General features: G+C 50.9%; 1 pseudogene across 1 annotated transcript in view; it reads left to right on the top strand.

The window, feature by feature from the left end:
• LOC145337810 (V-type proton ATPase subunit B-like) overlaps nucleotides 1-15,923 on the top strand; it is a 77,684-nt pseudogene that overhangs the window by 32,135 nt on the left and 29,626 nt on the right. Inside the window, exons 5-7 of the transcript XR_013885402.1 lie at nucleotides 1,402-1,479; nucleotides 1,976-2,115; nucleotides 12,477-12,578. The product of XR_013885402.1 is annotated as a V-type proton ATPase subunit B-like (transcript). The remainder of the gene's footprint in view (nucleotides 1-1,401; nucleotides 1,480-1,975; nucleotides 2,116-12,476; nucleotides 12,579-15,923) is intronic.

The raw sequence follows: 15,923 nt of genomic DNA, 5'->3' as shown, positions 1-15,923 counted from the left end.
CAACTCAATAGCCTAATCCTGCTTTCTCCCCATTACCTTTGATCCCATTCGCCCCAAGTGCTATATCCAGTCGCCTCTTGAATACATTCAATGTTTTGGCATCAACCGCTTCCTGTGGTAATGAATTCCACAGACTCACTACTCTTTGGGTGAAGAAATGTCTCCTCATCTCCATCCTAAATGGTCTACCCTGAATCCTCAGACTGTGACCCCTGGTTCTGGACACTCCCACCTTGTGAGTGTGCCATACGTCTCTCACCTATTAACCTGCCTTCCCAAGTGCTACCATGCGTTGACTAACTTTGAGGCCTTGCCCACGAGCTCTCCTTTCTCACTCTCTGCCTTTCTTCCAATGCCAATAGTACCAAAACAAGCCATGATCTCTCACCCTCTCCGAGTGCTCTGCAACACACGGTCTAAAATGTTCAGGAACCAAAGGGTGTAGAGTCTCCAAACCCTGACTGGTTTATAGTGTAGTAGGAAGTCTCACAACACCAGGTTAAAGTCCAATAGGTTTATTTGTGGTGAGACTTCTGACGGTGTTTACCCCAATCCAACACCGGCATCTCCACATCATGGTTTATAATGTCTAGATCCTGGAGTTATACAGTTTCCTCATCCTGAAAGATATATACCGAGGTCCTGGGAGATATATAGTTTCCAGGTCCTGGAAGGTGTATGTTTTTATTATTCTAGGTGTTCCGCAATATCCAATTTGTAGGATCTGGAACTGATGTTCCGAAGAAACCTGAAATGTTAACTCAAATGCTGCCGGACCAGCTGAGTATGTCCAACATTCTGTTATTTTTTAAAATTTAGATTCAGGTCTTGAAAGGTCTAGAGGATCCCAGGTCCTGAAAGACTATAGGATTCAGGTCCAGGAAAATCTAGTGGATCCAGGTCCTAGAAGGTCTATTGGGTCAGGTCCTGAAAGGTCGAGAGGATCCGTGTTCTGGAAGGTCTATAGGGCCCGGTCTTGGAAGGTTTATAGGATACAGTTCCTGTATGGACTATAGGATTTAGGTCCTTGATATTCAAAAGAATCCAGGTCCTGGGTGGTCTAGAGGATCCAGTCCTGGAAGACCTATAGCATTCAGTCCAGAGGATAAAGGTCCTGGAAAGTCCAAAGAATCTAGGTTCTGTAAGGACTATAGGATTCAGGTCCTAGTAGTGGAGAAGATCCAGGTCCTGGAAGGTCCATAGGGCCAAGACCTGGAAGATCTATAGGGCCTGGTCCTGGAAGGTCTATAGGATCCATGTCCTGGAAGGTCTATAGGGTCAGGTACTGGAAGGCCTATAGGGTAATTGATGAAATGTTGAAAGGTCTTAGGAGGGATATTTTTCTCATTGCATCTCTTGTCCTGTCCTTATGAGATTGTGTTCTTGTGGTCAAATTTCTAGGTCGAGTTTTTAATGGATCTGGAAAGCCAATCGATAAGGGGCCTGCTGTCGTAGCAGAGGATTTCCTTGATATAAATGGTGAGTGTCAGTTTCCTAATCTCCACATCTGGGTAGTTATCATTCCGACTACAGGCCTCCTAATTGGTTTCTTCCCAATGGCAATGCCATGACCAATCAGAGTTGACCTGCTGGTTTGAATTTAAACAGAAGCTTGGCAGTTAACTAGTCCCTGATGCATTTTCCATTGCACCTCCATCAGAGAGAGTCACTTGTCACCCAATCAGCACTCTCTTCTCACACAGTATAAATTGTTGTTCCATTTGTTATTTTGGATTCTTGCAAAACTGTCCTGATGAGTGCAAGATGCAAAGTTTCCACGGCATGCCTCTTTTTGAAGAATTACTCTAATTCTTCCTTTATAATTGTCCATCCTGCTCTCAGAATGTGGGTATCGGAGGGATTGGTTCCCGTGGAGCAGCTGAGCGTTGCTATTATGGCAGAGGGATCTACTTGATTAATTTACCTTCCTGGTGGATCATTTCTCCATGAGTTATTCTGGATTTCCGATAAACAGGGCAGCCCATTAATCCGCAGTCTCGGATTTACCCGGAAGAAATGATTCAAACCGGGATTTCACCCATCGATGTGATGAACAGTATAGCCAGAGGCCAGAAGATACCCATTTTCTCAGCGGCTGGACTCCCTCACAATGAGGTAAGCTTCAATGTATGATCCCCACTGGGGCATTGGGCAGTGCCAAGGGGGGAGGGCAGGGCCTAATGGGTCAGGACTTTCTGGGGGGGGGGTGATCGGTGGGGTATGGGAATCCCATTGCCGCTCTGCAGAGGGGTCGGGAGCAGAGGGGGGCAGGCCAGCCGTCGGAGCTGAGCATTGGTGTGGAGCGGCGGGGAAGGGGGGGGTGGTGAGGGAGAGTTGGCCTGTTGGGGATGTGTGGGGGCATCAGGGCTGTGGGGGGGCGGGGGGGGATGGTCTGAACTGAGGGGGTGGGGGTGGTTCGGGGCTACTTCTTTCTTCAGCCAGAGAGAGGTGAATCTGTGTAGCTCTTTGCTGCAGAAGGCGGTGGAGGTCATTGAGTGTCTTTAAGACAGAGATAGATAGGTTCCTGATTAATAAAGGGGATCCGGGATTATAGGGAAAAGGCAGGAGAATGGGGATGAGAAAAATATCAACAGTGGCTCGACGGGCCAAGTGGCCTAATTCTGCTCCTATTTCTTATGGTTTTAAATTGTTGGGCGTAGGGGTGACAGGATTGAAAGATTGGAACTGTGGGGGTGGGGGGGTGGGTGGGAGATCGAAAGGCTGGTTGTGTGGTGGGGTCGAGGCTGGCCCAGACACGGGACTCGGGGCTGGCCAGTGATTGGGGGGCTGGCAGTGCTGGGCCAGTGCGCCTGCACCCATCTCCACTCTGACAGACTGGCGCATGCGCAATGGCCCACTCAGCACTACGCTGCCGGCTTTTCCAGCAGGAATAATCCACTGCTTATTAGCATGATACATGCCACGGCACTGAGCAGCGCACAGAGTGTGGGAGATTCATTTTAAAAATCCCGCTGAGAAACCAGAGGGATTTACTCTACGTCCCCCCCATGTCTTTTGGACTGTGGGAGAAAACCTGATCACCTGGAGGAAACCCACGCAGATACTGGGAGAACATGCAGGCTCCACACAGACGGTGACCCAAGCTAGGAATTGAACCCGGGTCCCTGGCACTGTGAGGCAGCAGCGCTAACCACTGTGCTACCGTGTCACCCATACTGGCTCACGTGGAGAATGTAGCATTGTGTTAATGTAAATGCTGGATCAATGATGGTAGGTTTGGATTAATGTTAAATGGATGAGTAATCCAGGGGCCTGAGTTAATCATGGGGCTTGAGTTAAAGTCTAACTCCGGCAGTCGGGGAAATCTGGATTCGGATCATGAATAAATTTGCTCTGATTGGTAACAAGGCAGCACGGCGACACAGTGACCAATGGACAGCAGCACAGTGACACAGTGACCAATGGACAGCAGCACAGTGACACAGTGACCAATGGACAGCAGCACGGTGACACAGTGACCAATGGACAGCAGCACGGCGACACAGTGACCAATGGACAGCAGCACAGTGACACAGTGACCAATGGACAGCAGCACGGTGACACAGTGACCAATGGACAGCAGCACGGCGACACAGTGACCAATGGACAGCAGCACAGTGACACAGTGACCAATGGACAGCAGCACGGCGACACAGTGACCAATGGACAGCAGCACGGTGACACAGTGACCAATGGACAGCAGCACGGTGACACAGTGACCAATGGACAGTAGCACGGTGACACAGTGACCAATGGACAGTAGCACGGCGACACAGTGACCAATGGACAGCAGCACGGTGACACAGTGACCAATGGACAGCAGCACAGTGACACAGTGACCAATGGACAGTAGCACGGTGACACAGTGACCAATGGACAGTAGCACGGCGACACAGTGACCAATGGACAGCAGCACGGTGACACAGTGACCAATGGACAGCAGCACAGTGACACAGTGACCAATGGACAGCAGCACAGTGACACAGTGACCAATGGACAGCAGCACGGTGACACAGTGACCAATGGACAGCAGCACGGCGACACAGTGACCAATGGACAGCAGCACGGTGACACAGTGACCAATGGACAGCAGCACAGTGACACAGTGACCAATGGACAGCAGCACAGTGACACAGTGACCAATGGACAGCAGCACAGTGACCAATGGACAGCAGCACGGTGACACAGTGACCAATGGACAGTAGCACGGTGACACAGTGACCAATGGACAGCAGCACGGTGACACAGTGACCAATGGACAGCAGCACGGTAACACAGTGACCAATGGACAGCAGCACGGTGACACAGTGACCAATGGACAGCAGCACAGCAGCACAGTGACCAATGGACAGCAGCACGGCGACACAGTGACCAATGGACAGCAGCACGGTGACACAGTGACCAATGGACAGCAGCACAGTGACACAGTGACCAATGGACAGCAGCACGGTGACATAGTGACCAATGGACAGCAGCACGGTGACACAGTGACCAATGGACAGTAGCACGGTGACATGGTGACCAATGGACAGCAGCACGGCGACACAGTGACCAATGGACAGCAGCACGGTGACACAGTGACCAATGGACAGCAGCACGGTGACACAGTGACCAATGGACAGCAGCACGGTGACACAGTGACCAATGGACAGCAGCACGGTGACACAGTGACCAATGGACAGCAGCACAGTGACCAATGGACAGCAGCACAGTGACACAGTGACCAATGGACAGCAGCACGGTGACACAGTGACCAATGGACAGCAGCACAGTGACACAGTGACCAATGGACAGCAGCACGGTGACATAGTGACCAATGGACAGCAGCACGGTGACACAGTGACCAATGGACAGTAGCACGGTGACACGGTGACCAATGGACAGCAGCACGGTGACACGGTGACCAATGGACAGCAGCACGGCGACACAGTGACCAATGGACAGCAGCACGGTGACACAGTGACCAATGGACAGCAGCACGGCGACACAGTGACCAATGGACAGCAGCACGGTGACACAGTGACCAATGGACAGCAGCACGGTGACACGGTGACCAATGGACAGCAGCACGGCGACACAGTGACCAATGGACAGCAGCACGGCGACACAGTGACCAATGGACAGCAGCACGGCGACACAGTGACCAATGGACAGCAGCACGGCGACACAGTGACCAATGGACAGTAGCACGGTGACACAGTGACCAATGGACAGCAGCACAGCAGCACAGTGACCAATGGACAGCAGCACGGTGACACAGTGACCAATGGACAGCAGCACGGTGACCAATGGACAGCAGCACGGTGACACAGTGACCAATGGACAGCAGCACGGTGACCAATGGACAGCAGCACAGTGACACAGTGACCAATGGACAGTAGCACAGTGACACAGTGACCAATGGACAGCAGCACGGTGACACAGTGACCAATGGACAGCAGCACGGTGACCAATGGACAGCAGCACAGTGACACAGTGACCAATGGACAGTAGCACAGTGACACAGTGACCAATGGACAGCAGCACGGTGACACGGTGACCAATGGACAGCAGCACGGTGACACAGTGACCAATGGACAGTAGCACGGTGACACAGTGACCAATGGACAGCAGCACGGTGACACAGTGACCAATGGACAGCAGCACGGTGACACAGTGACCAATGGACAGCAGCACGGTGACACAGTGACCAATGGACAGCAGCACGGTGACACGGTGACCAATGGACAGCAGCACGGTGACACAGTGACCAATGGACAGCAGCACGGTGACACAGTGACCAATGGACAGTAGCACGGCGACACAGTGACCAATGGACAGCAGCACAGTGACACAGTGACCAATGGACAGCAGCACGGTGACACAGTGACCAATGGACAGCAGCACAGTGACACAGTGACCAATGGACAGCAGCACGGTGACACAGTGACCAATGGACAGCAGCACGGTGACACAGTGACCAATGGACAGCAGCACGGTGACACAGTGACCAATGGACAGCAGCACGGTGACACAGTGGGTCAGCACTGCTGCCTCACTGTGCCAGGGACCCGGGTCCGATTCCTGGCTTGGGTCACTGTCTGTGTGGAGTCTGCAAGTTCTCCCTGTGTCCGCGTGGGATTCCTCCGGGTGCTCCAGTTTCATCCCACCATCCAAAGGTGTGCGGGTTAGGTGGATTGACCAATGATGTCCACACCCAATAGAAATGAATAAAGAAAACATTTCTCCTCATTTACCATCTTATTACCAACCGTATTTACAACAATCTGTGATCCCTATCTGCTTCAAGAAGACAACTATCATCTTGGTACTTAAGAAAAGCCAAGCAGCGTGCCTTAGTGACTATCGACCGGTGGCTCTGACATCCATCATTATGAAGTGCTTCGAAAGGTTACAAATGGCACAAATCAATTCCAGCCTCCCGGACTACCTGGATCCACTACAGTTCACCTATCGCTGCAACAGGTCCACAGCAGACGCCATCTCCCTGGTCCTGCACTCACTGGAACACCTGGATAACAAGGACACTTATGTCAGACTCTTATTTATTGACTACAGCTCAGCCTTCAACACTATTATTCCCATGAAACACATCTCCAAACTCCATGGCCTGGGCCTCAGCTCCTCCCTCTGCCATAGGATCCTAGACTTCCTAACTCACAGACCACAATCAGTAAGGATAGGCAACAACACCTCCTCCACAATCATCCTCAACACCGGTGTCCCACGAGGCTGTGTTCTCATTCCCCTACTATAGTCCTTATACACCTATGAATGTGTGGTCAAATTCCCCTCCAACTCGACTTTCAAGTTTGCTGATAACACCACCGTAGAGATCTCAAACAATGACGAGACAGAGGACAGGAATGAGATACAGAATCTGGTGCGGCAACAATAATCTCTCCTTCAATGCCAACAAAACAAAGGAGATTGTCATTGACTTCAGGAAGCATAAAGGAGAACATGCCCCTGTCTACATCAGTAGAATGAGGTAGAAAGGGTCGAGAGCTTCATGTTTTTAGGTGTCCAGATCAGCATCAACCTGTCCTGTTCCCCCCCCCGTGCTGGCACTATAGTTGAGAAAGCCCCACCAACGCCTCTACTTTCTCAGAAGACTAAGGAAATTTGGCATAAGAACATAAGAACATAAGAAATAGGAGCAGGAGTAGGCCATCTAGCCCTTCGAGCCTGCCCCGCCATTCAATAAGATCATGGCTGATCTGTCGTGTCTCAGTTCCACCTTCCCGCCCTCTCCCCATAACCCTTAATCCCCTCTCTTATCAAAAACCCATCAACCCACGTCTTAAAAATATTTAGCGAGGTAGCCTCCACCACTTCAACGGGCAGAGAATTCCAGAGATTCACCACCCTTTGAGTGAAGAAGTTCTTCCTCAACTCCGTTCTAAACCGCCCCCCCCTTTATCTTGAGACTGTTCCCCCTAGTCCTATTATCCTTTCTGAGCGGGAAGAGTCTCTCCACCTCTATCCTATCCATCCCCTTCATCATCTTATACGTCTCAATGAGATCACCCCTCATTCTTCTAAACTCTAACGAGTACAAGCCTAGTTTATTCAGCCTCTCCTCATAGCTCAACCCCCTCAACTCCAGCATCAGCCTAGTAAACCTCCTCTGCACTCCCTCCAAGGCCAAAATATCCTTGCGTAAGTACGGCGCCCAAAACTGCACACAGTACTCCAGCTGCGGCCTCACCAATGCCCTATACAGCCGCAGCAAGACCTCCCTACTTTTATATTCAATCCCCCTCGCTATGAAGGCCAGGATCCCATTTGCCTTCCTGACCACCTGCTGCACCTGCAGGCTGGGTTTTTGCGACTCATGCACAAGGACCCCGAGGTCCCTCTGCACCGTCGCCTGCTGCAGTTTTTCTCCACGTAAGTAATAATCCTTCCTACCATTATTCCTACCAAAGTGGACCACCTCACACTTGCCAACATTAAATTCCATTTGCCATTTCCTGGCCCATTCGCCCAGCCTATCTAGATCCTTCTGTAGACTCTCCACACCCTCCGCACAATTTGCCTTTCCTCCAATCTTGGTGTCATCAGCAAATTTCGACACCCTACACTCGGTTCCCTCCTCCAGATCATCTATATAAATGGTAAATAGCTGAGGCCCCAGCACCGACCCCTGGGGCACCCCACTAGTCACCATCCGCCAATCCGAATAGCACCCATTGACCCCCACTCTCTGCCTCCTATTTGACAACCAATCCTCTATCCACGCTAACACCCTACCCCCAACTCCCTGTCCCCTGACCTTCTGCAATAACCTCTTGTGAGGTACCTTGTCAAACGCCTTCTGAAAATCAAGAAAGACCACATCCACTGGCTCTCCTCTATCCACCGCCCTAGACACATCCTCATAGAACTCCAATAAATTCGTCAGACACGACTTCCCTTTAACGAAACCGTGCTGCATCTGCTCTATCAAGCAATTCCTCTCAAGATGCCTCGCTATTTCCTCCTTGATGATGGATTCTAACATTTTACCTACAACATGTCAGCTACGACTCTCACCAACTTTTACAGGTGCTCCATAGAAAACATTCTTTCTGGTTGTATCACAGCTTGGTATGGGCTCCTGCTCTGCCCAAGATCGCAAGGAACTATAAAAGGTTGTAAATGTTACCCAGTTCATCACACAAACCAGCCTCCCGTCCATTGACTCTGTCTACACTTCCCAATGCCTCAGCAAAGCAGCCAGCATAATTAAGGACCCTACACACCCCGGACATTCTCTCTTCCACCTTCTTCCTTTGGGAAAAAGATACGAAAGTCTGAGAATACGTACCAACCGACTCAAGAACAGCTTCTTCCCTGCTGCTGTCAGACTTTTGAATGGACCTACCTCGCATTAAGTTGGTCTTTCTCTACACCCTAGCGATGACTGTAACACTACATTCTGCACTCTCTCCTTTCCTTCTCTATGCTTTGTTTGTTTAGTGCGCAAGAAACAATACTTTTCACTGTATGTTAATACATGTGACAATAATAAATCAAATCAAATCTAATCTGATTATTTTCTGAACTCCTCGGGTGGAATTCTCCCAAAAAAATGTTGAATTTGTTGGAAAATTGGTGTAATTCACTGTTTTTTTTCAGTGGGGGTTCACACTAGAATCTCCCACACTCTGTGCAATGCAGAGGTCACCAGTGTGAATGTCGTTAGAGTTCAGGGGGGGCAGGGCTGATCCCCATTGGGAGGCTGAAGCCAGCAGGCCTCTGCAGTTGCCCCGAACTGTCAGCTTCCTGGCTGCCCGCCAGCTCGATCGCTGGCCAGCCCGGGACCCCCACAATGCTGCAAGCGCCCCCCCAAGTCTGCCCCATTCGTTGGCCTCCCTCCTGCCCCTATCCATCCCAGTGCAGAGATCCCCCCCGCCAGCCTGACTGATCCCTCCATGCCATGCCCCCATATGCCCTGCCCCCTTGACACTGTCCCATGCCCAATGGGCAGTGCTAAGGTGCACTCTAGGCATGGGCACTTTGCCCCCCTGGGCAGTGCCAGGGACACAGGTTGGCACTGCTAGGACACCCACCACCCTGGCCAATCCCCGGGGGTCCCAATTGTCCCCCCCTTCATTCTGGAGGGATCTCCCGCTAGTTCCCCGAAAGTGGGGAGTTAGTCTGAACCCCACCAGAGTGAAATTGTGCTGGTGGAGTGAGAGATGTTATTGGGTCCAGAGATTTCAGTCCCGGTCCTGCTAATATAATTTAAGTGATATTGAAAATATCATTTAAATACTACCCCCACCACCCCACTGAACCCGCGCTGGGAGACGCTAGCGGGCATGATCGCTCAGGGGAACCCCACAAATTTCCCCCACTCGATTCTCTCAACCCGCTGAAAACTCAGGGTAGCAGGATGGGAGAATCGCCGCCCCCCGCCTCCGCCTCATTTTTAACTTGTGCCCACTAGTTTTAAATATCCTTACACCCCCTCAGGATGTTCAATAAGATCACTTCTCATTCTGCTAAATTCCCATGAGTCTGAAACCCCAAGCTTCTCAATCAACAGCTGCTCAGTCAACCTTCTTCGAATGGAAGTTTATCCCTGCTTACCCTGTTATCCCTGTGGGTGGCACGGTGGCACAGTGGGTTAGCACTGCTGCTTCGCAGCTCCAGGGACCTGGGTTCGATTCCCGGCTCGGGTCACTGTCTGTGTGAAGTTTGCACATTCTCCTCGTGTCTGCGTGGGTTTCCTCCGGGTGCTCCGGTTTCCTCCCACAGCCCAAAAATGTGCGGGTTAGGTTGATTGGCCATGCTAAAATTGCCTCTTAGTGTCCAGGGATGCGTAGGTTAGCGAAATTAGCAGGTAAAATATGTAGGGATATGGGGGTGGGGCCTGGGTGGGATTGTGGTCAGTGCAGACTCGATGGGCCGAAGGGCCTCTTTCTGCACTGCAGGGTTCTGTGGTTCTTACATAAGGGAACCAGAACAGGAAAATAGAATGGGAATGGAGGGATATGGTTCTGGGAAGGGTAGGTGGTTTTAGTTCAGTCGGGCAGTCTCTGACCTGCTCTGGTAAACCCCTTACTAATATGGCTAGTCCAGCTCAGCTTCTGATGAGTGGTAACCCTCCCCAGGATGTTGACAGTGGGGGATTCAGTGATGAGAACGCCATTGACTGTCACCGGGAATGGTTAGATTCTCTCATCTCTCAGACAGTTGTTAGTCTTTGGGATTCACTTCCTCAGAAGGCAATGAGGACTGGGTCACTGAATATATCCAAGGCCGAGTTATACAGATCTATGACCAACATTTATCTTTGATCAATAAGACCCTTGTCAGGCCCCACTTGGAGTACTGTGCACAGTTCTGGTCGCCTCACTACAGGAAGGATGTGGAAGCTATTGAGAGGGTGCAGAGGAGAATTACAAGGACGTTGCCTGGATTGGGAGGCATGCCTTATGAGGATAGGTTGAGGGAGCTGGGACTCTTCTCCCTGGAGAGACGAAGGTTGAGAGGCGACCTGATAGAGGTTTATAAGATGTTGAGAGGAATAGATAGAGTGGATTCTCAGAGGCTATTTCCCAGGGCTGAAATGGTCGCTATGAGAGGACACAGGTTTAAGGTGCTGGGGAGTAGGTACAGAGGAGATGTCAGGGGTAAGTTTTTCACTCAGAGGGTGGTGAGTGAGTGGAATCGGCTGCCGTCGGTGGTGGTAGAGGCGAACTCGCTGGGGTCTTTTAAAAGACTTCTGGATGAGTATATGGGGTTTAATGGGATTGGGAGTTACAGATAGCTCCATAGCCTGGTGGGTATGGATATGATCGGCGCAACTTGTGGGCCGAAGGGCCTGTTTGCGCTGTAGTGTTCTACATTCTATGATCTGTGTTCTATAACATGGGAGTTGAGTGTTATTGAGTGGGTCGGAGGGTGAAAGGAGGACAGATAGGAATGTGGAGACAAAGCCACAAGCAGACCTCACTGAATGGCAGGGCAGGCCCAGTAGGCCTAGTGGCTATCAAGAGTGAATCACATCACTGTGGGTCTGGAGTCACATGTAGGCCAGACCGGGTAAGGATGGCAGATTTCCTTCCCTAAAGGACATTAGTGAACCAGATGGGTTTTTAACAGCAATTGATAGTTTATGATAGCTTTATATTCTATGGGTGAGATTTTACAGCCTCACTCTCCCAAAACAGTAAAATCCCGACCCACTGTGCGCAGTTTTAGTCTCCTTTCCTGAGGAAGGATGTTCTAGCTCTCGAGGGAGTGCAGCGAAGGTTTACCAGGCTGATTCCGGGGATGACTGATGTATGAGGAGAGATTGACTAGGTTAGGGTTGTTTTCACTGGAGTTCAGATGAATGAGGGTGGGGATTGCATAGAGATTCATAAAATTCTAACAGGACTAGACAGGGTAGATGCAGGGAGGGTGTTCCCGATGGTGGGGGGAGTCTAGAACCAGGGGTCACAGTCTGAGGATTCAGGGTAGACCATTTAGGATGGAGATGAGGAGACATTTCTTCACCCGGAGAGTGGTGAGCCTGTGGAATTCATTACCACAGGAAGTAGTTGATGCCAAAACATTAAATTATTCATGAGGCGGCTGGATAGAGCACTTGGGGCGAATGGGATCAAAGGTTATGGGGAGAAAGCAGGATTAGGCTATTGAGTTGGATGATCAGCCATGATTGTAATGAATGGCAGAACAGGCTCGAAGGGCCAAATGGCCTCCTCCTGCTCCTATCTTCTATGTATCTATGAGGTCAACAGACTTTCCCATTGTCCGCCCCTCACTCCGATTCCCGTGGCGAGTGGAGCGGAAGAATTCCGGGGCAGATCTGTATTTTTCCATGTCTCCAAAGGATGAATCCAGGCCTGTGGATTATTCATGCTCCCAATAGGTGTAACCTACTTGCCGTGGATCTGGAGACCTCGTGTGGTTGGGGCAGTGAGAGGTTTCTGTCTGTCCTGTTTTGTACCCCGTGTCTGTTTGGAATTTTATTCCAGATTGCTGCCCAGATCTGTCGCCAAGCTGGCCTGGTGAAGAAGTCCAAGGACGTTATGGATTATAGTGAGGATAACTTTGCCATTGTGTTTGCTGCCATGGGGGTAAGTGCGACAGTCAGGGGAATCTTTCTCGATGGAAACTCCTCACCCCCACCCTTACCTCTCTAACCCCATTAACACTCTTTTCACCCCGCTAGCACACATCTCATGTAAAAGGAGCGGTTGATATTGAGTCACTCCAGTTAAAAGTCAATCTCAATGCTAAACAAAGAACTGCACAGCACAGGAACAGGCCATTCGGCCCACCAAAACTGCACTGACAGAGGACCTTTTGCCTCTATGTGGTCCATATCTCTCTATCCGCTGCCTATCTGTCAAGATGTCTCTTAACTGTTGCTATTGTATCAGCTTCTACCACCTCCTCTGGCTGCCCGTTCCAAGCACTTACCACCCTCTGTGTGAAAAAAGACTTGCCTCTCACATCTCCTTTAACCCCCCCCCTCCCCCCCAGCTTTTACTTTCCATCCCAGTAATTGGCGTTTCCACCCTGGGAAGAAGACTCTGACTATCCATTCTATCCATGCCTCTCATCATTTCTGCCAGGCCATCCCTCAGTCATAGAACCCTACAGTGCAGAAAGAGGCCATTCGGCCCATTGAGTCTGCACCAACCACAATCCCACCCAGGCCCTATCCCCATGTCCCTATGTATTTACCCATTATTCCCTCTATGCTTCCTGGGATACTAAGGAGCAATTTAGAATGGCCAATCAACCTGGCCCACACATCTTTGGACTGACGTTCCAGTGAGAGCAAACTAAGTTTGTCCAACCTCTCCTAGCCAATACCCTCCAAACTGGGCAACATCCTGGGGCGGTACAGTGGCACTGTGGTTAGCATTGCTATCTCACAGTGCCAGGGACCCCAATTCGATTCTGGCCTTGGGCCACTGTCTGGGTGGAGTCTGCACATTCTCCCCATGTCTGCGTGGGTTTCCTCCGGGTGCTCCAGTTTCCTCACACAGTCCAAAAGACGTGCTGGTTAGACGCATTGGCCATTGCTAAATTTTCCCTCAGTGTACCCGAACAGGCGCCGGAGTGTGGCGACCAGGGGATTTTCACAGTAACTTCATTGCAGTGTTAACGTTAGCCTACTTGTGACAGTAGTAAATAATCTTCAAAAATTTCTAAAACTTTTCTGTACCCTCTCCAAAGTCCCCACATCCTTCTGGTGGGTGTGGTGACCAGAACTGTATGCAATATTCCAAACGTAAAGTTCTATACTGCTGCAACATGACTTGCCGATTTTTAAACTCTGCCCTGACTGAGGAAGGCAAAGCACCAAGTGCCTTCTTGACCACCTGAGAGGAATTTGCGATCAGCTTAGACAAAACAGAGTAGAGGTGAGTGCTAATGCATGAAAATGAGAGAGTTCAGCGCTGGTCAGAAGGTCAGTGTGAAGTATCACTGTGGTGATAAGGAGGAGTGTGGGATTGGAGCTGTAAGAAGTTAGATGCATTCACATATCTGGTGGAGATTGGAGAGAAAGTCCGTCTGTATCATATCCTTCATTTGCTTGAAAGAGGAACTCTGATAAGGAAGAATATGAGAAACCTCATATCGTCCAAATTCTCCTCCAGATCCAAGGGGGAAGTGAGAAAGAAAGTGAAAGTTCTGATGACTTTAAGAAGTGTATTTAAGTCATGTTTCCACGCAGGATTTTTTTTTAACAGTCTGTTCTAACACGGGTGCCACAGTTTGGTAGGAAGAATAAAAGAGAAGCATGTTAAAAAAGGGTGGGTGATTGCGGAGCTCTGAGATGCAGAGGGATCTGGGTGTCCTAGTGCATGAATGACAAAAGGCTGGTATACAGGTACAGCAAGTAATGAGGAAAGCTAATAGCATGTTATTGATTATTGTGAATATTATTGCTTATTGGATCACAGAAATAGGGAGGTTATGCTTCAGCTGTACAGGGCATTGGTGAGACCACATCTGGAGTATTGTGTACAGTACTGGTCTCCTTATTTAAGGAAATTTGTAATTGTGTTGGGAGCAGTTCAGAGAAGGTTTAACAGACTGACACCAGGAATGTTTTATGAGGGAAGGCTGGGCAGTGTGGGCTTGTGTCAAATGGAATTTAGAAGCGTAAGAGGCAACTTGACTGAAATATCTGCGATCCTGAGGGATATTGACAGGATGGATGTGAGTTCCTGAGGGATATTGACAGGATGGATGTGAGATCCTGAGGGATATTGACAGGATGGATGTGAGATCCTGAGGGATATTGACAGGATGGATGTGAGATCCTGAGGGATATTGACAGGATGGATGAGAGATCCTGAGGGATATTGACAGGATGGATGAGAGATCCTGAGGGATATTGACAGGATGGATGTGAGATCCTGAGGGATATTGACAGGATGGATGAGAGATCCTGAGGGATATTGACAGGATGGATGAGAGATCCTGAGGGATATTGACAGGATGGATGAGAGGAGGATGTTTCCTCTTGTGGGAGAGCCTAGAACAGAGAGTCTCTGCTTAAAAATCAGGGGTCGCTGATTTGAAAAGGAGATGAGGAGAGGGCGACGAGGAGAGGGTGACGAGGAGAGGGTGACGAGGAGAGGGCGACGAGGAGAGGGCGACGCGGAGAGGGTGATGAGGAGAGGGCGACGAGGAGAGGGCGATTAGGAGAGGGAGACGAGGAGAGGGCGACGAGGAGAGGGTGACGAGGAGAGGGAGACGAGGAGAGGGTGACGAGGAGAGGGTGATGAGGAGAGGGTGACGAGGAGAGGGCGACGAGGAGAGGGCGACGAGGAGAGGGTGATGAGGAGAGGGTGACGAAGAGAGGGCGACGCGGAGAGGGTGATGAGGAGAGGGTGATGAGGAGAGGGTGACGAAGAGAGGGCGACGAGGAGAGGGTGATGAGGAGAGGGCGACGAGGAGAGGGCGACGAGGAGAGGGTGATGAGGAGAGGGTGACGAAGAGAGGGCGACGAGGAGAGGGTGATGAGGAGAGGGCGACGAGGAGAGGGCGACGAGGAGAGGGCGATTAGGAGAGGGCGACGAGGAGAGGGAGACGAGGAGAGGGTGATGAGGAGAGGGAGACGAGGAGAGGGAGACGAGGAGAGGGCGACGAGGAGAGGGAGACGAGGAGAGGGTGACGAGGAGAGGGAGACGAGGAGAGGGCGACGAGGAGAGGGAGACGAGGAGAGGGCGATTAGGAGAGGGAGACGAGGAGAGGGAGACGAGGAGAGGGAGACGAGGAGAGGGTGACGAGGAGAGGGCGACGAGGAGAGGGCGACGAGGAGAGGGAGACGAGGAGAGGGTGACGAGGAGAGGGAGACGAGGAGAGGGCGACGAGGAGAGGGAGACGAGGAGAGGGCGATTAGGAGAGGGAGACGAGGAGAGGGAGACGAGGAGAGGGTGACGAGGAGAGGGCGACGA

Source organism: Carcharhinus amblyrhynchos, unplaced genomic scaffold, assembly GCF_965287045.1.
Source record: "Carcharhinus amblyrhynchos unplaced genomic scaffold, sCarAmb.v2.hapA scaffold_77, whole genome shotgun sequence".
NCBI lineage: Eukaryota > Metazoa > Chordata > Chondrichthyes > Carcharhiniformes > Carcharhinidae > Carcharhinus > Carcharhinus amblyrhynchos.
The sequence above is the reverse complement of the archived record's forward strand: the minus strand, read 5'-3'. Positions and strand labels throughout refer to the sequence as shown.